This window comes from Xenopus laevis, chromosome 3L (assembly GCF_017654675.1).
Source record: "Xenopus laevis strain J_2021 chromosome 3L, Xenopus_laevis_v10.1, whole genome shotgun sequence".
NCBI lineage: Eukaryota > Metazoa > Chordata > Amphibia > Anura > Pipidae > Xenopus > Xenopus laevis.
The window spans coordinates 114,299,435-114,320,001 of NC_054375.1; the positions used below are offsets into that span (position 1 = coordinate 114,299,435).

The following is a 20,567-nucleotide window of genomic DNA, read 5'->3' on the forward strand; positions in this document are numbered from 1 at the left end:
AAACCCCTTTTGCTTGAGATAAATCACACTAGTTAGATTTCTATGATTAAGCTGGCCACACACTGAAAAGAACCCCGCATTTAGCAAGAGTAGATCTTTTTCCAATATGCCCACCTTGAGCCGAGGGCCAAATAATTGGGATAGGGATATAGGCTGTCAGGGTAGGGGCCGCATCAAAGGGTCTGTGCAGTCCTTCCCACGACAGGATTCTTAAACCTGCCCAATTGATAAGTGACAGATTTTTGGCCCGCAGCAGGGCTCCATAGACAGCCAACTTGGTCTTATCGGCAGTTGGAGTACATATGGGCGGTAAAGCTGGACATTGACGCAAAGATAAAGTTGTGCGAATCTTCTTTTCGTGCAAATTTCAGACCATATGTGGATCATCCCTATGTTTTTTTTGTACCATGGCAATCGGTCGTTTAGTCGAGCAGACAATTTAGAAGATTTCTATCAGCTAACGATAATATCTCTGCATGTATTGCCTATTTGACCATATCATTGGGTGATGGTCACTACAATTTGGCGGACATAACTTTCGTACGAGTGCTGTCTGTTAATTAATGGCCAGAATATTGTTAGTGATTTGTTCTTTTTACTACTTTATTTAATCTTAATGGTTAGTCGTAGGTCTGGAGATTGCAACGAACGACATAAAGATATATCTGCACGTCTATGGCCAGTGGAAAGTTTACTGTTGAATTTGATGGGTTATCTCAGACATCATTACTAGGCACAGCACCCCATTGAGCAGCAGTGGCCAACGCTGGATGCCATTTCATCATTAATATGAGTATAACCCAGCCTTTCAGAGCACATGCTAGTCAGTAACAGGTTAATGGCACTGGGTGAGTAAGTAAAATAGGAGGTGCCAGGCAAAGTAGTGCTTTATTTATAGTTTACTGTTTAGTTGAGCAATTAGCCCATTCAGTGTAAGCCACATAACATAACACCAGCCAGAAAGTGTCCCAGATATAGCCAACCTGTCCCTTCTAGCTGTTGCACTACAACTCCCAGAATGACAGCCAATAGCAGGAGGAGGGCTGCAGGCCAGTTTGCACACAGGATTGCCAGGTTGGCTGATTTCCAGCCAAACTGGGCTACTAATTCAGGCGGGTTTTGAAAATACAAACTAGCCAGGGTATGGATTCGGGCTACTTTTTGGGCCTTTGGCTGGTTTTTACTTTGGAATCCAGCCAAAGTTTATTCTTGCCATAATGTGCCAAGCCTGCATCTCCCAATGCATGTTGGGTAATGTAGTTTAATAATTTGCCGACTGCTAAGTTTAATGTAAGACTACAATATCCAGCATGCAATGGGACTGACTTGTGTAGAAGTTGGTAGTTACCATATTTTGGGCTCAGTATTTTTGCATTTTCTGGTGACTTTCCTCAATTCTTAGATAATTTTGGGGCAAAAATCTGCTGGCCACCAAAATGTCTAGAGGTTGAATTGTTTTACCAATTATTGAAATTGTATATGTATTTGGGCCCCTATACCCCCTCTGTAGTTACGCCCCTGGTGAAAGGGGCAAATATTTCCCATTTCGCTTCACGGAAAAATGTGCAAATCAGTGAAAATTGAAAAAGGCATATTTTCACATATATTCATTTATTTTTTAGACTTTTTTTTTTTCACTTCACATGTTATTTTGGGCTACTTTTGAAGTGCCTCTTGGTTAGTTTTGGGCTGGTGTTGTAGCTGACTTGGGCTGGTTTTGAAAATTAGACCTGGCAACCCTGTATGCAACATAGAATGTTTCCCAACCTGTAGCCAACAACAGCTGCACATCCAGCACAAGCACAAGGGATACGTCCAGTTTCTCTTCGGACTAATTACAACAACATCGTTTCTTTAAGGCAAGGGCTGCTACGGATTGGGGGGGGGGGGGACTAAAAGACTGAAAACCCCACTTCAGCAGAAATTGTGTCATGGAAAGGTTCGCATCCCCGGGCAACCGAACACTCAGTGACATTGACTTGGGTCTTGAGAGAATTAAGCGCCAGTCAAAGGCAGGATAAAGTTTGCAACATCCTAATGAAGCCGAAGGGTGGGGGGAACTTGCAGTCACGGAATGAATGCACACGGGATAGAGGGAGAAAGAAACACGTGCACTCATCATGTTTAATGGGGCAGCTCCCACCTTCACCTTTCTTAGGTTGTCTTTCCCTCCTTCTTTTCTCCTTCTCTCCATTCTCCTCTCCCTACCCCCTCCAGACGCCATCTCTTCCCTCTATCTCTCTGTGACACAAGTGAATGTGGAAGTGAAAGAGAAGACTGCGACCGACACTCCCCACCCCTGTGCAAGGCAATGGCCAGGTCCTCCTGCCGAACCTTCCTAGGGGGTGTAGGTACCATCAATGGGGAATACGGGGGAGGCTGAACATTCTGTGTTTGGAGACACTTCTGCATTGGGATAAAAGGAAATAAACAGGGTAAAAGAAAAAGTGTTACTTACCCTGAAGGTGAAGTGCAGGAGGATCCAGGCTCCAGGTCAGGCAGGGAGTAGCAGGGTATTTGCCTGTTTCCAGGGTGGGGGGTGCAGAGTAAAAGACAAACACTAGGCAGGCAGTTTCTGTTCTACTGCGCTCTCTTATCTTTCTTTCTCTCCCTCTCAGCTTTCTGTCTTTCTTTAGCAGGAAGGAAGAAGGGAATGAGGCACGGCTGACGTGAATGGATGCAAAACAGCTCCTCCTAACCCTGCTTTCTCTGTGTCTGTGAAAGAGAGAGAGAGAGAGAGACAGAGGGAAAGAACTGAAAGAGATAGAGAGAAAAGCACCCACCCATCAGCCCTCTATCTATCTTTTGTTTTCTCACTTCCTCCCCTCCTCCACCAAGTTTTCTTTCTCTCTAATCTAACCAAAGACTGGGGATTTTTTTTCCCTTTGAAACTCTACCAGCCTCATTAAAAGCAGAAGCTTTTTTTCTATTCTTTCTGTTTTTCTTCCTCCTTTTCTCTTCCCCCTTTTTCAGAGTTTTGGTTGCAGCTTTTGTTTTAAAGGTCAGATTTCTTCCCCCCAGCCTATTACTATGCAAAGATGTTGAATTCTAGTTAGTTCCAAACAGAACTTCTAGATGAATTTCCTTTGCTGTGACAAGTGTAAGCTCAGGATTGGCATAATCATTTTATAATGAAAGGGTTAGCTAAACAGGCTTTTTTTTCATTTGTAATTCTGATATAAAATAGTGTATTACTGTCATTTCAATTATATAGTGAAATTATGCTCTCCCATGCTTTATAGAGATTTTTCAGTCATATACATTGTTGCCTGAACTAGCACTTCTTATATTTCTTCTAATTTATTTTTCCCCTAACTCGCCCATACACACCAACACCCAAGGTTTTCATTAGAAAGCTGCTGGTTGTTCTTTAATGGAAACCTAACTTTAAGGCTAAATACCCACAGGCAGCTCACAGAGCACTGCATTTATATATTGAACTATCCATCTTGTTGGGACAAAGAATGTACAACACAACAGTCACACCTCCGTTCCCATGATATCAGTTATGCATCATTTTAAAGTGTTAAGTAAGGTGCCATCTTTTTTAGGTGCCACACCTCCATGAGACGATGCAATTTTTTTTGGGGAAAAGTATGCACCACACAGCAGCCACACCTCCATCCAAATTGCTAATGCAATGCCATTCTTTTGGGTGCACTGAATATACAGCACAGCAGTCATACCACCATCTCCATGAGACAAATTGTTAAATGTGGTGCCATCTTTTTGAGGCAAAGTATGTATCTCACAACAGCCACATGTCCATCCCCATGAGACAACTGTTAATGAGATGCCATCTTTTTGGGGGGAAAACAATTTGCTGCATCTTCTTTACCATGAAAGTAAACTATACCCCCAAACAATGTAGGTTTCTATATAAAATATATTGCATAAAACAGCTCATATGTAACACCTTGTTTCATGTACATAAACCATTTTCGTAATAATATACTTTTTCAATAGTATGTGCCATTGGGTAATCCTAAACAAGCCATACATGTTAGGTCACATGAGCCAATTAAGGGACAAAGTTCTGTCTTGGGCGTCTACACTTCTTCATGTTACAGTTAAAGCTGTATTATTTTTGGTCAGGTGATCACTGAGGGTTTACACAGATGATCACAAAATTGTGGCTCAAGGTAAAAGTGCAGTGTGAAAGGGCAATATTTACTAATATGTATGTTTCAGTTTTGTAAGATTCTTTAATATGCCATTTAATATGATATAAACTGTTGCTTCAGTATTCACTTTGGGGGTAAAGTTTTCCTTTAAATCAGATGCCATCTTTTTTGGGGGAAAAGAATAGCAACAGATTACCATTGGGTCTCTGCAAATTTTCTGGTTGTCAATCTCCCTCTGTTGTTGCCCTTGGGATGTGCACAGTATGTGGCTCATAAAAGTAACTATGGTTAGAGAGCTTGCACTCATAAGAAAATGCACATTGACAGTAATAGGAAGTAATCCACAGAAATTTACTGTGGGAAAATCCAAATAATCCAACATCCCTAAATACCAATGACGCTAAATATAGGGTGCTTCATGATAAAACAGTAGAGTCATACACACCTAGACGTTTGTTTATTCATGCGATTTTTTAGTTGTACAAAGGGACGTTAATTTTTTTTCATTCCTTCATTTCCACTCAATTGCCATATCACTTTATAAATGAATACTTAAGAAATGAGAAGAGCCAAATAGAAGTACATACATTAATGGTTTTTTTATTTATACAGCTATACAAAAACAGTTCTGTTTTCATGGCGTAACCATGAATCGTAACTGACTGTGGTTGGACAGCAAGCCCAGGATTTAGAGACTTTGTTGTAGATTTCTGCGCCTACCAGATGTGTGAAGACATTCGAATTTGAGGATTATGGCACATGTAGTGATCTCCAGTTGCCCCATGCATCCATATGTCATCTTTCATATGCAACCAATGGTAACCAGCAAATGCTTCCTGCTGATTGGTTGCTATGGGTTACTGCTCCTGGGCAAACTAAGGATGGTCATACAATATAAGATCCCCTTGTTTGGCGAGGTTGCCAAACGAGCGGATCTTAACCCGATATGCCCACCAAAGGCAGGGCAATATAGGGTTAATCTGATAATTTGGGGCCAAACGATCGGATTATAATGAAGGAAATGGGCGCAGACGAGTCATAGTACCGCATCAACTAGCAGATGCAGTTCTCCATCTCAGGTAAAATCAAACCTGCCCGATCGATATCGGGCCGATTTTTGGCCTGATATCAATCAGGGAGAACAGTCAGAAGCCCACACACGGGCAGATAAACTGTCAAATTGGTCTAAAGCACCAATATCAGCATCTTATTCTGCTAAAGTCTGTTAAATGGGTTGTTCACCTTTAAATTAACTTTTAGTATAATGTAGAGAGTGATAATCATTTTTTGTTATTTGTGGTTTCTGAGTTATTTAGCAATTGTAGCAATTGGCTAGGGTCCAAATTAGCATAACAACCATGGACTGATTTAAATAAGAGACTGGAATGTGAATAGGAGAGGACCTGAATAAAAAGATCAGTAATAAAAAGTAGCAATAATAATAAATGTATAGCTATACAGAGCATTTGTTTTTAGATGACTTTTGAAAGCTGAGCAGAATCCAAATAAAAAGGTAAATAACTAAAAAACTAAAAATAAATAAATAATGAAGACCAATTGAAAAGTTGCTTACAATTGGCCATTCTATAACACACTAAAAGTAACTTTAAAGGCGAACCACCTTTTTAATACATAACCCCCATTGTCTTTTGGGAATTGCATGAGAAGGCCACCTACTGACATTATTGTGTATATAAACATTATTTATCCACAGTATGAATGAAAATTTTGGTGTTTAGGAAACTCAAAACGCAAAATAATTTGGCACACAAATAGGAAATTTGTGAACAAATCGGACTTTTAAGGTCCATGTCATTTGACTACTGACTGTATCAGCCTTAGATTATTTTAACCAAGATATATAACATTGTCATGTCTCCAAGAAACAGAGATGAATCAGCAACAATATATATTCATATCCAGCATTCCCAATGAAAATATATATTTTTAGTTATTCCAACCAGAACTTGTCTTGATTATAGCCTTGAAGCAATATTAAAGCATATAAATTCAAATTCATCACATTCAAACATGTTTTTGTGTACTTGTAATGTGCCATGATTTTCCTATTGTACTAATGTTGTAAAATTGCTCTGAAAGCTTGTGCTAAGTCTCACTGGGCTTATAAGGGCTGTGGCATGCTGAGTGTTTTGACCACCCCTAATTGTGGTCAAAATGTTGTTGCTTACTGGCAAGTTTTCAAATACTAATAGTTTGTGCTAAGTTAATGGGAAGTGATTTGGCTGGCCAGGGTTTTGATCACCACAAGTAGCAATATTCAAAATGCCATGTGGGCCATAGTCCTAACAATGATAGATAACCTCTGGCTGCTGATGTGTTTAATAGACTTCAACTTTGTTTTCTGTAGTTCAGCAGTGGGGTCTCACTGTAATGCATCATCATTTATTAAAATGGTGCTAGCAAGTAATGCGACACTCTATGTGAGTTTATGACAATCGGGTCTTGCAATTGCATTTAACAGCGGGTTACAGAATAAAAAGAGGATCAGAGGGTCCTGCTTCCAATAGTTTAAAATCTAAATGCACCTTTAAAGGGATTTTGTTATGTCATTTTTATGATGTAGTTTTTATTTCTAAATAACACTGAACCAACAAGTGTATTTTTTTAGTTGTAATATTGGTGTGTAGGCGCCATCTCAGGTCATTTTGCCTGGTCATGTGTTTTCAGAAAGAGCCTGCACTTTAGGATGGAACTGCTTTCTGGCAGGCTGCTATTTCTCCTACTCAATGTAACTGAATGTGTCGCAGTGGGACCTGGATTTTAATATTGAGTGCTGTTCTTATATCTACCAGGCAGCTGTTATCTTGTGTTAGAGAGCTACTATCTGGTTACCTTCCCATTGTTCTGTTGTTAACTGGCCATAGACGCAAAGATCGGATCGTATGAATCGAGGATTCATACAATTTTCGGACCATGTGTGGAGAGTCACAACATTTTTCGTCTGGCGGAGATCAGTCGTTTGGTCGATCGGACAGGTTAAAAGATTTCTGTCGGCTGCCGATAATATCTCTGCATTTATTGCCGATCATACGATTTTCAGAAGGAACTGCCACTAGTTTTGGTCGGTCTTAACTTTCTTATGATTGCTGTCAGGGGCAGAACATTGGCTGATCTGTTCTTTTGTACTTTATTTGATCGGAATGGTTAGTGGCAGGTCGGGAGATGGGAAAGTACGATCGGATCTTTGCATCTATTGCCAGCTTTAGGCTTCTGGTGGGGGGAGGGTTGATATCACTCCAACTTGCAGTACAGTAGTAAAGACTGACTGAAGTTTATCAGAGCAGAAGTTACTTGACTGGGGGCAGATGGAAAACTGATAATATGTCTAGCTCCATGTCAGATTTCAAAATTAAATATAAAAACAAAAATCTGTTTGCTTTTTTGAGAAACAGATTTCAGTGCAGAATTCTGCTGGAGCAGCACTATTAACTGATGCGTTTTGATAAAACTTTTTTTCCCATGACAGTATCCCTTTACAATGGGATTCCAGGATTATCCAGTAGAATGAAATAAGCATTCTTCCCAAAGTTTTCCCAAGCAAAGCTCCACACCAGTGTAAATGGTTCAGCAAGTGATAGCTTTTATATTGCCTGTGTCATTTACAGCAGGCTGTATGATGCAACCTTTAGTTCACTACTTATATTCTGGTCTGACAACTAATGAGTTCTAGGAAGTCATGAATGTACTCACTATTATCTCTACTCGCACTGCAAAAGATTCATGAAAAATTCACCACGCAGCCATATCTTTTTATCTAATGATCTATCATCTACATTGTACCAGTTGCTTCTGTATTCCAAGTGTATTTAGTTACATTCACAAAAAACAAAATATGTTTGTACAGGTATGGACCTATTATCCAGAATGTTCGGGTTTTATTGCAGTCCACAGAGGATGCTTCTGTCTATTATTCATATATCAACATATTCTGCAGTTCTTTATAGATATTATACATCATCAGTCCCTGCCCCAGTGGAGCTTACAATCTAAGGTCCCTAGTACATTCACTGACATTAGGGTCAGTTTACTCAGGTCCATATTACATTCACTGACATTAGGGTCAGTTTACTCAAGCACAAATTAGCATGCCTGTATGTTTTTGGAGTTTAGGAAGTTTAGGAGTTTAAGCACAAGGAGAACATACATCTTCTTGCAGATAATGCCCTTACTGGAATCAAACTTTGGACCCCTGTGTTTCAAGGCGGAAATGCTAATAGTTTTTTGGCAGTTATGAATGATTTACATTTATACAATGTAGCCTTTATTGTAGTGATTTATTGGTTTCCAGGATTAGTTATCCTAACAACCAAAATGCATTTTAAGCTACAAAAGGAAAAGATTTAGCTTTAAGAAAGCTACTAAAAACAATAAGATTTACTGAGAAGTTGCTCAGCGTAGACCAGCGTTTTGGTGTGAGTTTTTTAAAACTCCCATAAATTCTAAATCCGCCAATTGGAATTTATTAATAAAATTGCATTTTCCTCAGCTCAGACAAATTGAATTGACCCGAAAACTCAAATCAAATTTGATTCGAATTCGAATTTCAGGAAGGCTACAAACATCTTCTAATTTGTAACTGCACCTCTCCCATTGACTTATGCAGCAATTTGTCAGGTTTAAGGTGCCGAATAGTCGAATTTGAGTTCTTAAAGAGCCAGAGTATGATAAATCTTGAAATTTTAATTAAAACTCGAATCAAGTTTGGATAAGTCACAATTCGAATTTGAGAGTTTTGATCAAAAAAAAAAAAAAAAAGCGAAACTTCTAATTCTAGTTTTCACTTCGACCCTTATTAAATCTGCCCCTTAGTGTCGATGCGGGGCCAGGGGGTGCTGCATCACTAGTGCAGTGAGCGATATTGTTCTTGCTGCACTAGCAGAGCTGAATTTCCATGTTAAAAATGGAAATTCGGCTTTTTGCCACCCCTGGTAACTGGCCGCTCCATGCCGCCTGAGGCAAGGTTCTCATCTTGCCTCATGGCATGAGCGGCCCTGGGGTAGACTAAACTGTAGTATACTAAATATTAATAATAATAATATTAAAGTAGCTGAATGAGGGAAAAAATAAAATATTGTGTACACTGACTGAAAGCTTACAACATGGTGCCTTCCAGTGGCATGACAATGGGTTTCAGTAACCGCAGATAACATATGGTGCACAGAATCACAGCTCACCTGCAGCAGTGAGAATTTCCATGGGGAGAAACACACAGAACATCAAGGAAGAGGATGTAACCCCTGTGGCCACTTGGGTGGTCAAGTGACAGCAGATGGGTAGAAGTTAAGCCTGATTACAGTGCCAAAGCAAGGTGCCCTGGTATCCTAGGCAACCCTGCCATGCTTGCATTCATCTGTATGCTTTTACCCACTTTAAAAAAAAAAAGAATATGTATATATACACACATACAAGTACTTTTCTTATACATTATATTTGACAATGTGTCAATTTAATTGACACATTATAGCATTCCATAGTATTGATGAACTTTCCAGCAGAGTGGTTCTGTTTCTTGACATGTAACTTTAAATTTCTCAGGTGATGCCAAATACCACAGCTGGCTTATGTATAAAGGCTAGGTTGTATGAACCTTCATTGCCTGAAGTAAAATCATTCCATCTGTTCTCTGCTGCCATCTAGGTTATGGATTTATACTGGACAAAAAATATGGTTTCCACTTCCCTGTGGAACATGTATAAAGCACAAACATATTCTGCAGTGCTGCACAAAGGATGAATGTTTACATTAAATATACGGATTACATATAAAAATAGAACGGATAAGGTAAAGAGGGCCCTGCTCTGTAACCTTTACAATCTTTTAATAAGGAATATGCAACTTGTTACTCTATAGTGAAAGTATAAATATGTTCACCTTTATTCATATGTGCAGAAGTAAGGAAATGATTCAGAAACAAACCACAGTCTTCATTAGCAGATTCATTTGCACATAGCTTATGAAGCTCTTAAGGGATGATTAAATTGCAGCCCTCTGATTCTGTATTTAGCTCACAGCATCCTCGGTCAGGTGATTAAAACACAAAACAAATGGGGATGGAAACAGTTCACAGCAGAATAACAGTAATAAACATTAAACTTAGTGCCCTTAGCAGTTGCATAACTACCATACAGCAGATCCAATGACCCTAGGGGTGACCAAGACCATGGAGCCTGCAATATGGCAATATGCCCCTGTCCAGCTCTTTCTATTGGGGGCCTGGCTCATTCAAGTCATTCCACTGGCCCAAAGAAAATTGAAAGTTGGGAAAAGGAACCCCATGAACTAGGTGTACACTGAGAAAAGCAGGACCTGTAGTAGCAACAGGTTTAGAGTGGTGAGAAGGGCAGCTAGAGGAAACTGTTATGTGCTTCAAAGAGGAGATCTAGTGTGGGGTAGTTCTTCTGGAGGAACTCACCAAGTGTAGGGACATGCGGGAAATTCTGCATGTAAATCTTTGGAGCACTCTGGGCCCAAGACAGTGGTAGCAAACCCAGATCTGGGCCAAGAGGTACTGGTACCCAAGGCAGGTATGTCTGGTCCCAGCTCCCACTCGCTACCACTGTCACTCACCCAACAACAGATGCTCACAAACCACAACAGCCCCCCTTCTGCTCACCAAGAGAAAATTACAGTTCAGCCTCCTCTGAACCCCTACTCCACCCTTTGCAAGAGAAATGGTTGTAAATGTAACAGAGAGCAGCTTTATTTAGGCAGTAGAGCTAAGAAAGGGTTAAATATACATAACTGCAAAAGAGCCCTAGATTGAGGGGCTATACAGAACTCAGAGGTGCTGACATTTAACATGTTTTTTTTCTTTTATGCCCAGGTAATAGTAAAATTAGTACAAAGGGGGCACGGTTTACTTCTAATTTGAGTCCATATTTCAAGTTAGGTACTCTGCCTTTTTGGACTATTATGCTTTCATACAGTTTAAAGGATTTGGGGGTAACTTCTTCTGTCAGGGATTTTCTATGTGTAGCCATATAATTTAAGGAACCTTTGCTTCTCAGAACTGTCAGCTATCAGAGGCTGCTTGAGCATTAAATGTTGCACTCTTTTTTATAAGATTACTGTCTGTGTAAATTAGTGGATATATTATTCCTCATAATATGATTTTCCAGCAGTGATGTAGTCTGCCAGAGAATTCTGTGAGCTGCAGTTTAGCAACAGCTGAAGCACTGCATAGCTGTAACTTTATATTGTTCACATGTGAGTGTGAGCCAATGATAACAATATTATTGCATAACTAATGGAGATCATGCAAACTTAAGTTATTGTATATTAAGATATCTGATATTGCACAGGATGCTTTAAGAGACTGAGAAGACCTTTTCCTTAGCTTCTCACTTCCTGCTCCCCTTCATTGTTATAGCTAACAGCTTCCTGAAGCAGCAGTAAGCATTTTTCATTGTCTTAAAAAAACATGGTTGAAAAAGTTTCCACAATGGATGTTAGATGGTAACAATTGGAGAATTGATATTTACGCCACCATCACATGGTTGCCTAGAGGACATTTTTTCAACAACAAAAGTGGAAAGTCTTTCTTCTGGATTTAATTCAGTTATGAAATCACAGTGTATAAATGTGTATATTTATTGAACATGATACTATTTTGGGCTACTAGTCACAAGTTTAGGATAATAGTGTTTCATAACAATTTAGCTTTTGCATAACACTATCTTAGTAAAAGGCACTTTGCATGACTTCATTTTGGTGTGTGGTCTTTGCTTCAGTAAGATTCTTTAGCTTTCATTTCTTTTTTTCTGCTATTTCACTCAATGGCAATATATTGATTTGATTTACAGTGTGCTAAATATATTCTAACAAAATAAAGCAAAAAATGGAAGGATCAAAAGTATAAAAGTATATATATCTACAAATAAGTAGAATTCCAAAAACTAAGATCATTTCTACAAATTAAGAGGACTTTCCTCAAACCCAAAGGTAATCCGATCTGTTTTAAGTGAACTTCCTCACTGCCTTGAGCATCAGATAGAAGAGGGATGTCACATCTTGAAAGATGGGAGGAAAAAGATACAGTTATCATGTTTCGGTATAGACACTGGCGCCAATTCAGCTACCGTGAAAAGAATTTAACATTAAAAAAACATTTGGAATCTGGTAAACTTGTTGTATGCTAACATTATTTTCAAATTGTAATTCTTAATACACCTTGCCTTTTCCCGTAACATTACTTGTTACTTGTCTTATAAACTTCCAGCAGCATGAGGCTGTGATTTCTTTTTAATATTGAAAAATATTTGTAAAAACTGAATTTTGTTTGTGTTGTCTTTGCTCCTAGAAATTAATTGTGCAACCATTTTGGACACACAAGAGTTCTTTAAAATTGTTTACTAACATTTCTATTTTATTTTAGTTGTTTCTCAGCTATTTTACCATGCCTATTTAACATGGACAGATTAAAGGGATACTGTAATGGGAAAAAAAATTTTTCTCTAAATGAATCAGTTAATAGTGCTGCTCCAGCAGAATTCTGCACTAAAATTCATTTCTCATTTTTTATATTCAATTTTGAAATCTGACATGGAGCTAGACATATTGTCAATTTCCCAGCTGCCCCAAGTCATGTGACTTTAAAATTGTTTACTAACATTTCTATTTTATTTTATTTGTTTCTCAGCTTTTTTACCATGCCTATTTAACAGGGACAGATTAAGTGAACCTCTGACTTTTTCTTCAAATTAGGCAACTAAGGGAATACCGCATGCCACAGCAAATTCTGTCCATACCCAGCTATGGGCCACACTACAATGGTAATCAGTTGTTGAAGTGGCTCAAAATAAGCAGAATGCCGAAATATGCACAGCAATTATTTAAGCAATGCTGCTTATTTTTAGACAACCCACTTTTAAAGCAATGCCAAAGCAATATTGCATGCCATCAACATTTTGTTATGCCACACCCATTTGTAAAGACCACAGCCATTAAAAATAGACTTCAAAATTACACACTAAGTTGGCCAGGTGACATTCTAGATCAGGAAATAGGAATCATTTATTACAGCCCTGGAAGTGCAAGCAAGAGACCAAATAAGCAAAGTAGAGGAGATTTCTAAAGCATAGATTGGGAATTAAATTGTGCAAAATTAAAACTTAAAGGGATCCTGTCATCGGAAAACATGTTTTTTTCAAAACACATCAGTTAACAGTGCTAGTCCAGCAGACTTCTGCACTGAAATCCATTTCTCAAAAGAGCAAACAGATTTTTTTATATTCAATTTTGAAATCTGACATGGGGCTAGACATTTTGTCAATTTCCCAGCTGCTGGAGAGAAATGCTTTCTGGCAGGCTGCTGTTTTTCCTTCTCAATGTAACTGAATGTGTCTCAGTGAGACATGGGTTTTTACTACTGAGTGTTGCCTGATATACCAGGTAGCAGTTATCTTGTGTTAGGGAGCTGTTATCTGGTTACCTTCCCATTGTTCTTTTGTTTGTCTGCTGGGGGGGAAAAGGGAGGGGGCGATATCACTCCAACTTGCAGTACAGCAGTAAAGAGTGATTGAAGTTTATCAGAGCACAAGTCACATGACTTGGGGCAGCTGGGAAATTGACAATATGTCTAGCCCCCATGTCTGATTTCAAAATTGAATATAAAAAAATCTGTTTGCTCTTTTGAGAAATGGATTTCAGTGCAGAATTCTGCTGGAGCAGCACTATTAACTGATTCATTTTGAAAAAATGTTTTTTTTCCCATGACAGTATCCCTTTAACTTTTGTTGCCAATTAACACCAAGGGGGAACCCCTTATTAAAATAAATAAACATTTTATGGCACTCCTCCACAAGCACTAGCTCTGATGCATCCTCCCCAGAGTTATCTGCTTAGTAGGAGGTGTAGGAGTAGCCAAGTTCTTCATGTGAATTAGTTCATCCTTGTGATAAATAATATTTGTAAAAAAAAATATTTCTTCATATAACTTAATTTACTGCCTCCAAAATCAATTCAATCTGCTACATCATTTAAATATTGTCTTAAATCGTCTTCATGGTTAGTCTCATGATGGTATGACATTGTAACATATGCCCAAATTGTTAGATGGTGTAAGGGGAATACTTATAAGTAGTCTACATTATTTTTAAAATATATATATCTAAATATATATTCAATTTTTGGTGGTTTCTCGGTCTTGGATAATAAACCAAAATGGACAGCCTGTGCACACGTCAGTAGACTGGATCATGAGGCAACAACACTTAAGTCTCAATGTAAATTTTGGGGTTGTCTAAAATTGTAATAGCTTGTTGATATTTGTTTTTTTGTTAGCAGACACTCCTAAGGGGATCATTCTTGATGACTATAGTATTCAAGTTGTATCATGTATATGTAAAACTTTTTTTTCTTGAAATATGTATTTTCTTTCAATTAGAGGCTGAGAACTTTTTCCTTTTAAAGGAGAACTAAACCCTAAAAATTCAAATGGATAAAAATACCATATTTTATATACTGAACTTATTGCACCATCCTGAAGGTTTAGCTTGTCAGTAGCAGCAATGATCCAGGACTTCAAACTTGTCACAGGGGGCCACCATCTTGGAAATTGTCTGTGACACTCACATGCTCAGTGGGCTCTGAGCAGCTGTTGAGAAGCTAAGCGTAGGAGTCATTGTAAATTATTAAGCAGAAAATGAGATTTGTCTGTAATATAAGATGATGCTACAGGGCTGATTATTAAATTCTGATGTTAGTTGCACTGCTTTGTGTGCTGTAATGTAGTAATTATCTGTATTAATTACTAATCAACCTTATATTGTGACATTTCTAGTCTATATGTACTGTATATTTTGAGTTGATCCCTAAGCTCAGTAAGTGACAGCAGCACAGAGCACGTGCAGTGAATCAGCAAAAAAATGGGGAGCTAATGGGGCATCTTTGGAGGCATAGATCGTTACTGCTAAAGGGCCGTGGTTGCCTTGGTCTGGTACAGAAGCCAAAACATAATGAACAACATTTATAGCCTACTCCTTTAGTTAAACTTTAGTTCTCCTTTAAGGTTCCAACACTAAAGTGTGGTGATTTTACGGTAACCTATATACATTTTTAAAAAAATATTTTTATTGTTCCAAATATAAACTTCATACTTCCCTCAATGTTCTTAATACCATTTACCTCTCTTTCTCCATCTCTTTTAGCAACCCATTTTGAAACAAAATACTCTTGCCAAAATTGATTTTTATTTTCCAGAACCACATCTGTACACATTTCTTATCCTTTCAGAACCCAACTCTTTAAATAGCAGCTAGCCGTTCCTAACCTGCAGCAAATTCTCTGGATCATGTGTTCAATTCTAATATCATGTTTGCTTGAAATTTGAGAATGTTTTTGACATTCATTTTTAATTTGAGGTTCAATGAGAAGAAGCCACTCCTACCTTATAGCAAGAGGTGGCCCCTACCTCCATTGCAGCTGTCATTGTTGTGGAGTGGGGCCCACACCATAACCATCTACCCCAATATTAGCCAACGCGAGCATCAAGGAATCAACCTGCATCCTACAGTCCCTGTCATCATGTAAGCAAGAGGCAGGGCCGGATTTACATAGTGGGCGTCCCTAGGCCCACTGCCGTTCGTCGCCCCTGTCCCCTCCCTTTACTTGTTAAAATTTTCATCATCTGAACTGGAGCAATGGAGATTGGCGCACTGGAAATGTAAAAAATGATTGTATTTCCAGCGCATTCCCCAGTTTTTTTCAACTAATGTGGGTGTGGTTAGGCAGCATGCCGCCCCCCTAAAATCCTGCTGCCCTAGGCCCGGGCCTAGGTGGCCTTTCCACAAATCCGGGCCTGGCAAGAGGAATGTGGCCTTCCAAAGCAAGTTGACCCCAAATAACCCAGAAGTGTCAATGGGAACCTAGAGGAGCAGATGGTAAGTTATAACAGAGCCGCACACACAATTATAAGCAGTACATTAACTTTTTGGGGGGCACAACCCACCTTCGTGGTGGATCCTTGTATCCCGCAGTGGAATCATTTGTGGTTATTGTTCCAATGCAGATAAATACCAAAATCCAAGGGATCCCTTTGTTCTACCTGCAGCTGGCCTTCAGGGGTGCAATAAAGGGGCCTGTGTCTATGGTTTCAGGCCTTATCTCACCTGTGTCATATGCCTAGCCTTCTGTCCTCTACCTACAGTAGTCCTGGGTATTGTATTTTCTCGCTCTATTACTCAATTACACCCTGAATGCACCAACTCAATCGGTGAAAGGCAATACATTTCACTGGTTAATTCTGGTAGATGTATACTTGCACATTACATCAGTTTGCATTAGTTTTGTCAGGGACAATTCCATACTAAACCTCACACACAGATATATATATATCTATATCTATATATATATATATATATATATATATATATATATATATATATATATATATATATATATCTCTGCATGTGTGGAGTAGCTGTAAAAAGAAAACAGTGACTGGAACTCTGCATAGCCACCAGCCTCCTACCAAAACGCAAAAGATGGGTTTTTTTAATGTTTTGTTAGTGTATGCTAACTGTAAATGTAGCATCAAACTGCAAAGTGCTCTTCCCTCTCCTCTAAATAGCAAGGTAGCCTTAAAGACCCACTGCATTATTTAACATATTTATGCTCTGAATTTATAACAACTGCCATCATTTGGACCTTGTGAAATATGTAATTAATCTTTCTTGCCTTGCCTTATGGTTGCATTAGGAATCTCCTGTCGATAAGGCCTGGCAGTAGCCAAGTACCTCAGGGCATCTACTGAAGAAAAAGGTGGATAGTCATAAAAAGAAGAGTGTTACAGTTGCTCAATTCACCTTAAGGACTATTCACTCAACAAAACCAAGTATGTATGAACATAGAAATGGTCTTGCTTTATGTTACTATGCTTTATTTGAATTTGTTAAGAATGCACATTTATGCAATAATATATTTTATTTACCATTTAGTCATTGTAGCAATTTTTTCAGTGTTGTACAGGAATCCTCATGTCGATCTGCCTTTACAATAAGAGTAAAGAAAACTAGTAGATGTTATAAGACTAAAGGAAAAACTCTCTCGGAGGGACTTCATGTAAAGAACTGTAAACAAAAATACCGATAACATTTGTGGGCCTTTGGCAGAGTCATGGAGAGTAGAACATAAGTAAGAGTCTACTCTGAAACTGCTTCTGGGCATCCATGAATCTAGCAATTCAAACAATCTTTTTGCAAGCCTTTAAGGTGACACAATCAATAATAGACTTGACTATACATCATTTTAAACTTTGTGGAAATAAAAGTATTGGAAACATATAGCAGACTGTGGTCATCAACCAAAGCAGCAGTGAGTGTCTTGTAGGCATATGTGGATTCTTACACAATAGGAAGATATACAGATAGAGAAGTTTAGAGACAGATGAATAGCTATAGGCAGAGAAATTAAAACTGGAATGAGATAAGAGATGCCTGAGGGAATACAGTGCCTTATAGCTATGTCATATAGCACTTACAATAATGATCTTTGAAACCTTCTGGGGGAATAAAGAATACTCCCAGCAATTGCTAGGAAGCCAGCTGACCATTGCGCAGCTTCAGACTATTCTTAGCAGAGCACCCACCTCATTCTCTGGCATTGTGGGAATTACATGAAATAGAATCATTTTTATTCGTATGAACAAGCAACTCCCTTACTCCAGCAGTTGTCTCCAGTTTGGAATTAGGACGGGTGGGTTTAAATGAGAAAAAAGAGATTTGAGAAAACACATTTTCCTTCCACATTTGCTCTATAATTTGTATAATTAAAGTGAGCTGTTTAACCCAACTAATATAAGAGCATCAAATAATCATTTATATAAACAGTAGGTAGAATACATTTAATATTTTCAGTTTGAAGGAACATGATAGAATTTATTTGCTACTCTCTGAGCTTTTCTAATTGTACCATGTTCAGTTGTGCCTTAGGGTACAACTACACGGAAGATTTCCCTGCGATTGTGCCAGATCCGACGCTCTGCTCCAAAACGCAGGCGCAAAGTCGGATGCAGCGGAAAACATGGTAAGAACAGGAATATCAGATGGTGTCGCATCATTCGTCTGCCGCGACACGACTGTCGGATGCAGCCACTGCATGCTGCGCCTGCATCCGGCAGTCGTGTAGTGCCGGATGAACTCTGCGACACCATCCGACATTTGTATTTCTTACCTTGTTTTCTGTTGCATCCGACTTGACGCCTGCGTTTTGGCACAGAGCATCGGTTCCGGCACAATCGCGGGGAAATCGTCATTGTAGGTGTACCCTTAGATTCTTTTAAAGTTTTTCTCCTACCAGAGGTGCACCAGAAATGCACTGCTCGAGCGAGCATGCTCCAGCTCGCTTATTATGTGCATAAATGACATGGGATTTTAGGACATGTCCTGGTGCAGGTTCTGTTAGTCCACACCTCTGATGAGGGAAACAGTGTTAATGCGATAGATGGATTTTTACTTAAAAATTTGCAGAAAGGGTGCATAAAGTAAAAATTAAAGAAAATAGACTAACCTTCAAGACAGCTCTTTGGTATCTCTTACTCATCTCTTATTTTTGCTTCTTTTCCTTCATAGAGCTCTCAAGGACTGATTCAGTATCCTGCAGAATGTGGACTCTACCAATCAAATTTGTGGTTACCTGCTGCTAAATTGCACTGCCCACAAAGTGCTAAACTGCAAGGAACTTGCATATCCCAGAAAATTATTTAGACTGTGCTGTCAGGTTCTAGGACCAGCTCAAAAAGGAAGACAGTTTCAGGGGGTGGCATCTCATCTGAGGAGGGAATGTGCCTCCTAAATGATTGGGGCTGTCCCGTTTGTCGCAGGACAGTCCTGGATTGTTACTGAAATGTCCTGTGTTTCTCTTTGATCTCCTGCACGGAATAGCCAGAAAAAGACACAAAAGCAGGGAATGTAATATGTTTCTCTAGCGCCAAAAACCTACGCAAAGAGGCTTGCGAACAATAGCAACCATGTTTGTGTCCTTTTTGACTGATTAAAGACTTCATCACAAAGTTTTAAATAACGCTTGCGACTTTTAATTACATTACCCCAAAAGTTTCTGAAATGTAATTAAAAAGAGGCTTTTGGCAGAGAGCCCAGCTGCACTTAGATACTTTTGTAACAATTTAAGATGAGAAAAGATACAACACGCCTGATCTTTTTGCCCCTCTTTTTCAAATGTAAGGAGATATGCAATAGCTTATGCCTGACACAACCAGAGAACCAACACCTGTCTGTTCATCTTCAGACCGAGGTAAAAACTGTGTATGTTTCTACAATCATTATGGATTCATGCAGCTTAGTTACCATCAAGTACAAGCTACTGTTTATTATTATAGAAAAATAATAAGTTCCTGGCAACTTTGCAGTTGGTCTCCATTATTTATGCTTTATAGTTTCTTTTTTTTCTAGTTATTTGCCTTCCTCTTCTACCTCTTTCAAGTGGAAGTCACTGTCCCCTTCAGCAAAGAAAAAAAAAATATTGCTCTTTGCTACAATTTTCTGCCTAAAAAGTCACATTTTAAAAAGGGGAAACAATAGTTACTAACAGCATTTTAAAATATTCTGTCATGTAGGGAGTTCCTCAACCAACATATGTTAAATAAGATTAAAGGGGTAGTTCACCTTTAAGGTAACTTTAAGTATGCTATAGAATGGCCAATTCTAAGCAACTTTTCAATTGGTTTTCATTATTTATTTTTTATAGTTATTTGCCTTTTTCTTCTGACTCTTTCCAGCTTTCAAATGGGCGTCACTGACCCCATCTAAAAAGCAAAGCCTACAAATATATTATCATTGCTACTCTTTATTATTCATCTTTTTATTCAGGCCTCTCCTATTCATATTCATAGTCTCTTAACCAAATAAATGCATGGTTCCTAGGGTAATTTGGACCCTAGCTACCAGATTGCTTAAACTGCAAATTGAAGAACTGCTGAATAAAATGCTAAATTACTCAAAAACCTCAAATAATAAAAAATGAAAACCAATTGCAAATTGTCTCAGAATATCACTCTCTATATCATACTAAACATAATCTGAAAGGTGAACAACCCCTTTAAATGTATTTAGGGATACAGTAAATACCATAAATTAATTAGAGCAATTCTTTGTGCTTTTATGAAGAATCAGTCATGCCAAAATAACGAGCTATCTTTAAAGAAGCAAGTACTAAATTGAATCAGAATCAGGCAGATAATGTGATATATTTCAATTTGGCCAAAGGTTTTGATAGTGTTTCACATAAAGGACTAGTGTATAAAATTAGGGCAGTAGGACAGATTGGGTGATAATGTTTGCCTTGAGTAGAAAACTGGCTGCATAACAGAGAGCTATTACAAATGAACATACTCTGACTGTGCTAAATTTGTACATTCCAACTGTGCTACATTTAAACAGAGAACAACACCGTGCCTAGTTATTTTCA

General features: G+C 38.5%; 1 protein-coding gene and 1 long non-coding RNA gene across 6 annotated transcripts in view; one reads left to right on the forward strand and one right to left on the reverse strand.

Moving 5' to 3' along the window:
• znf710.L (zinc finger protein 710 L homeolog) overlaps positions 1–2,890 on the reverse strand; it is a 47,211-nt gene extending 44,321 nt beyond the window's left edge. For 4 of the 5 annotated variants that reach the window (XM_041586837.1, XM_018253193.2, XM_041586838.1 and 1 more), the window contains exon 1: positions 2,459–2,890. The gene's annotated coding sequence lies outside the window, so the exon portion shown is untranslated. The remainder of the gene's footprint in view (positions 1–2,458) is intronic. The other variant, XM_018253195.2, reaches the window with a different exon arrangement.
• LOC108711449 lies at positions 1,889–19,824 on the forward strand. The gene is made up of 3 exons (XR_001934903.2): positions 1,889–2,347; positions 16,842–16,977; positions 18,713–19,824. It is a non-coding gene; the product is annotated as an uncharacterized LOC108711449 (long non-coding RNA).
• Positions 19,825–20,567: the final 743 nt, after the last annotated feature.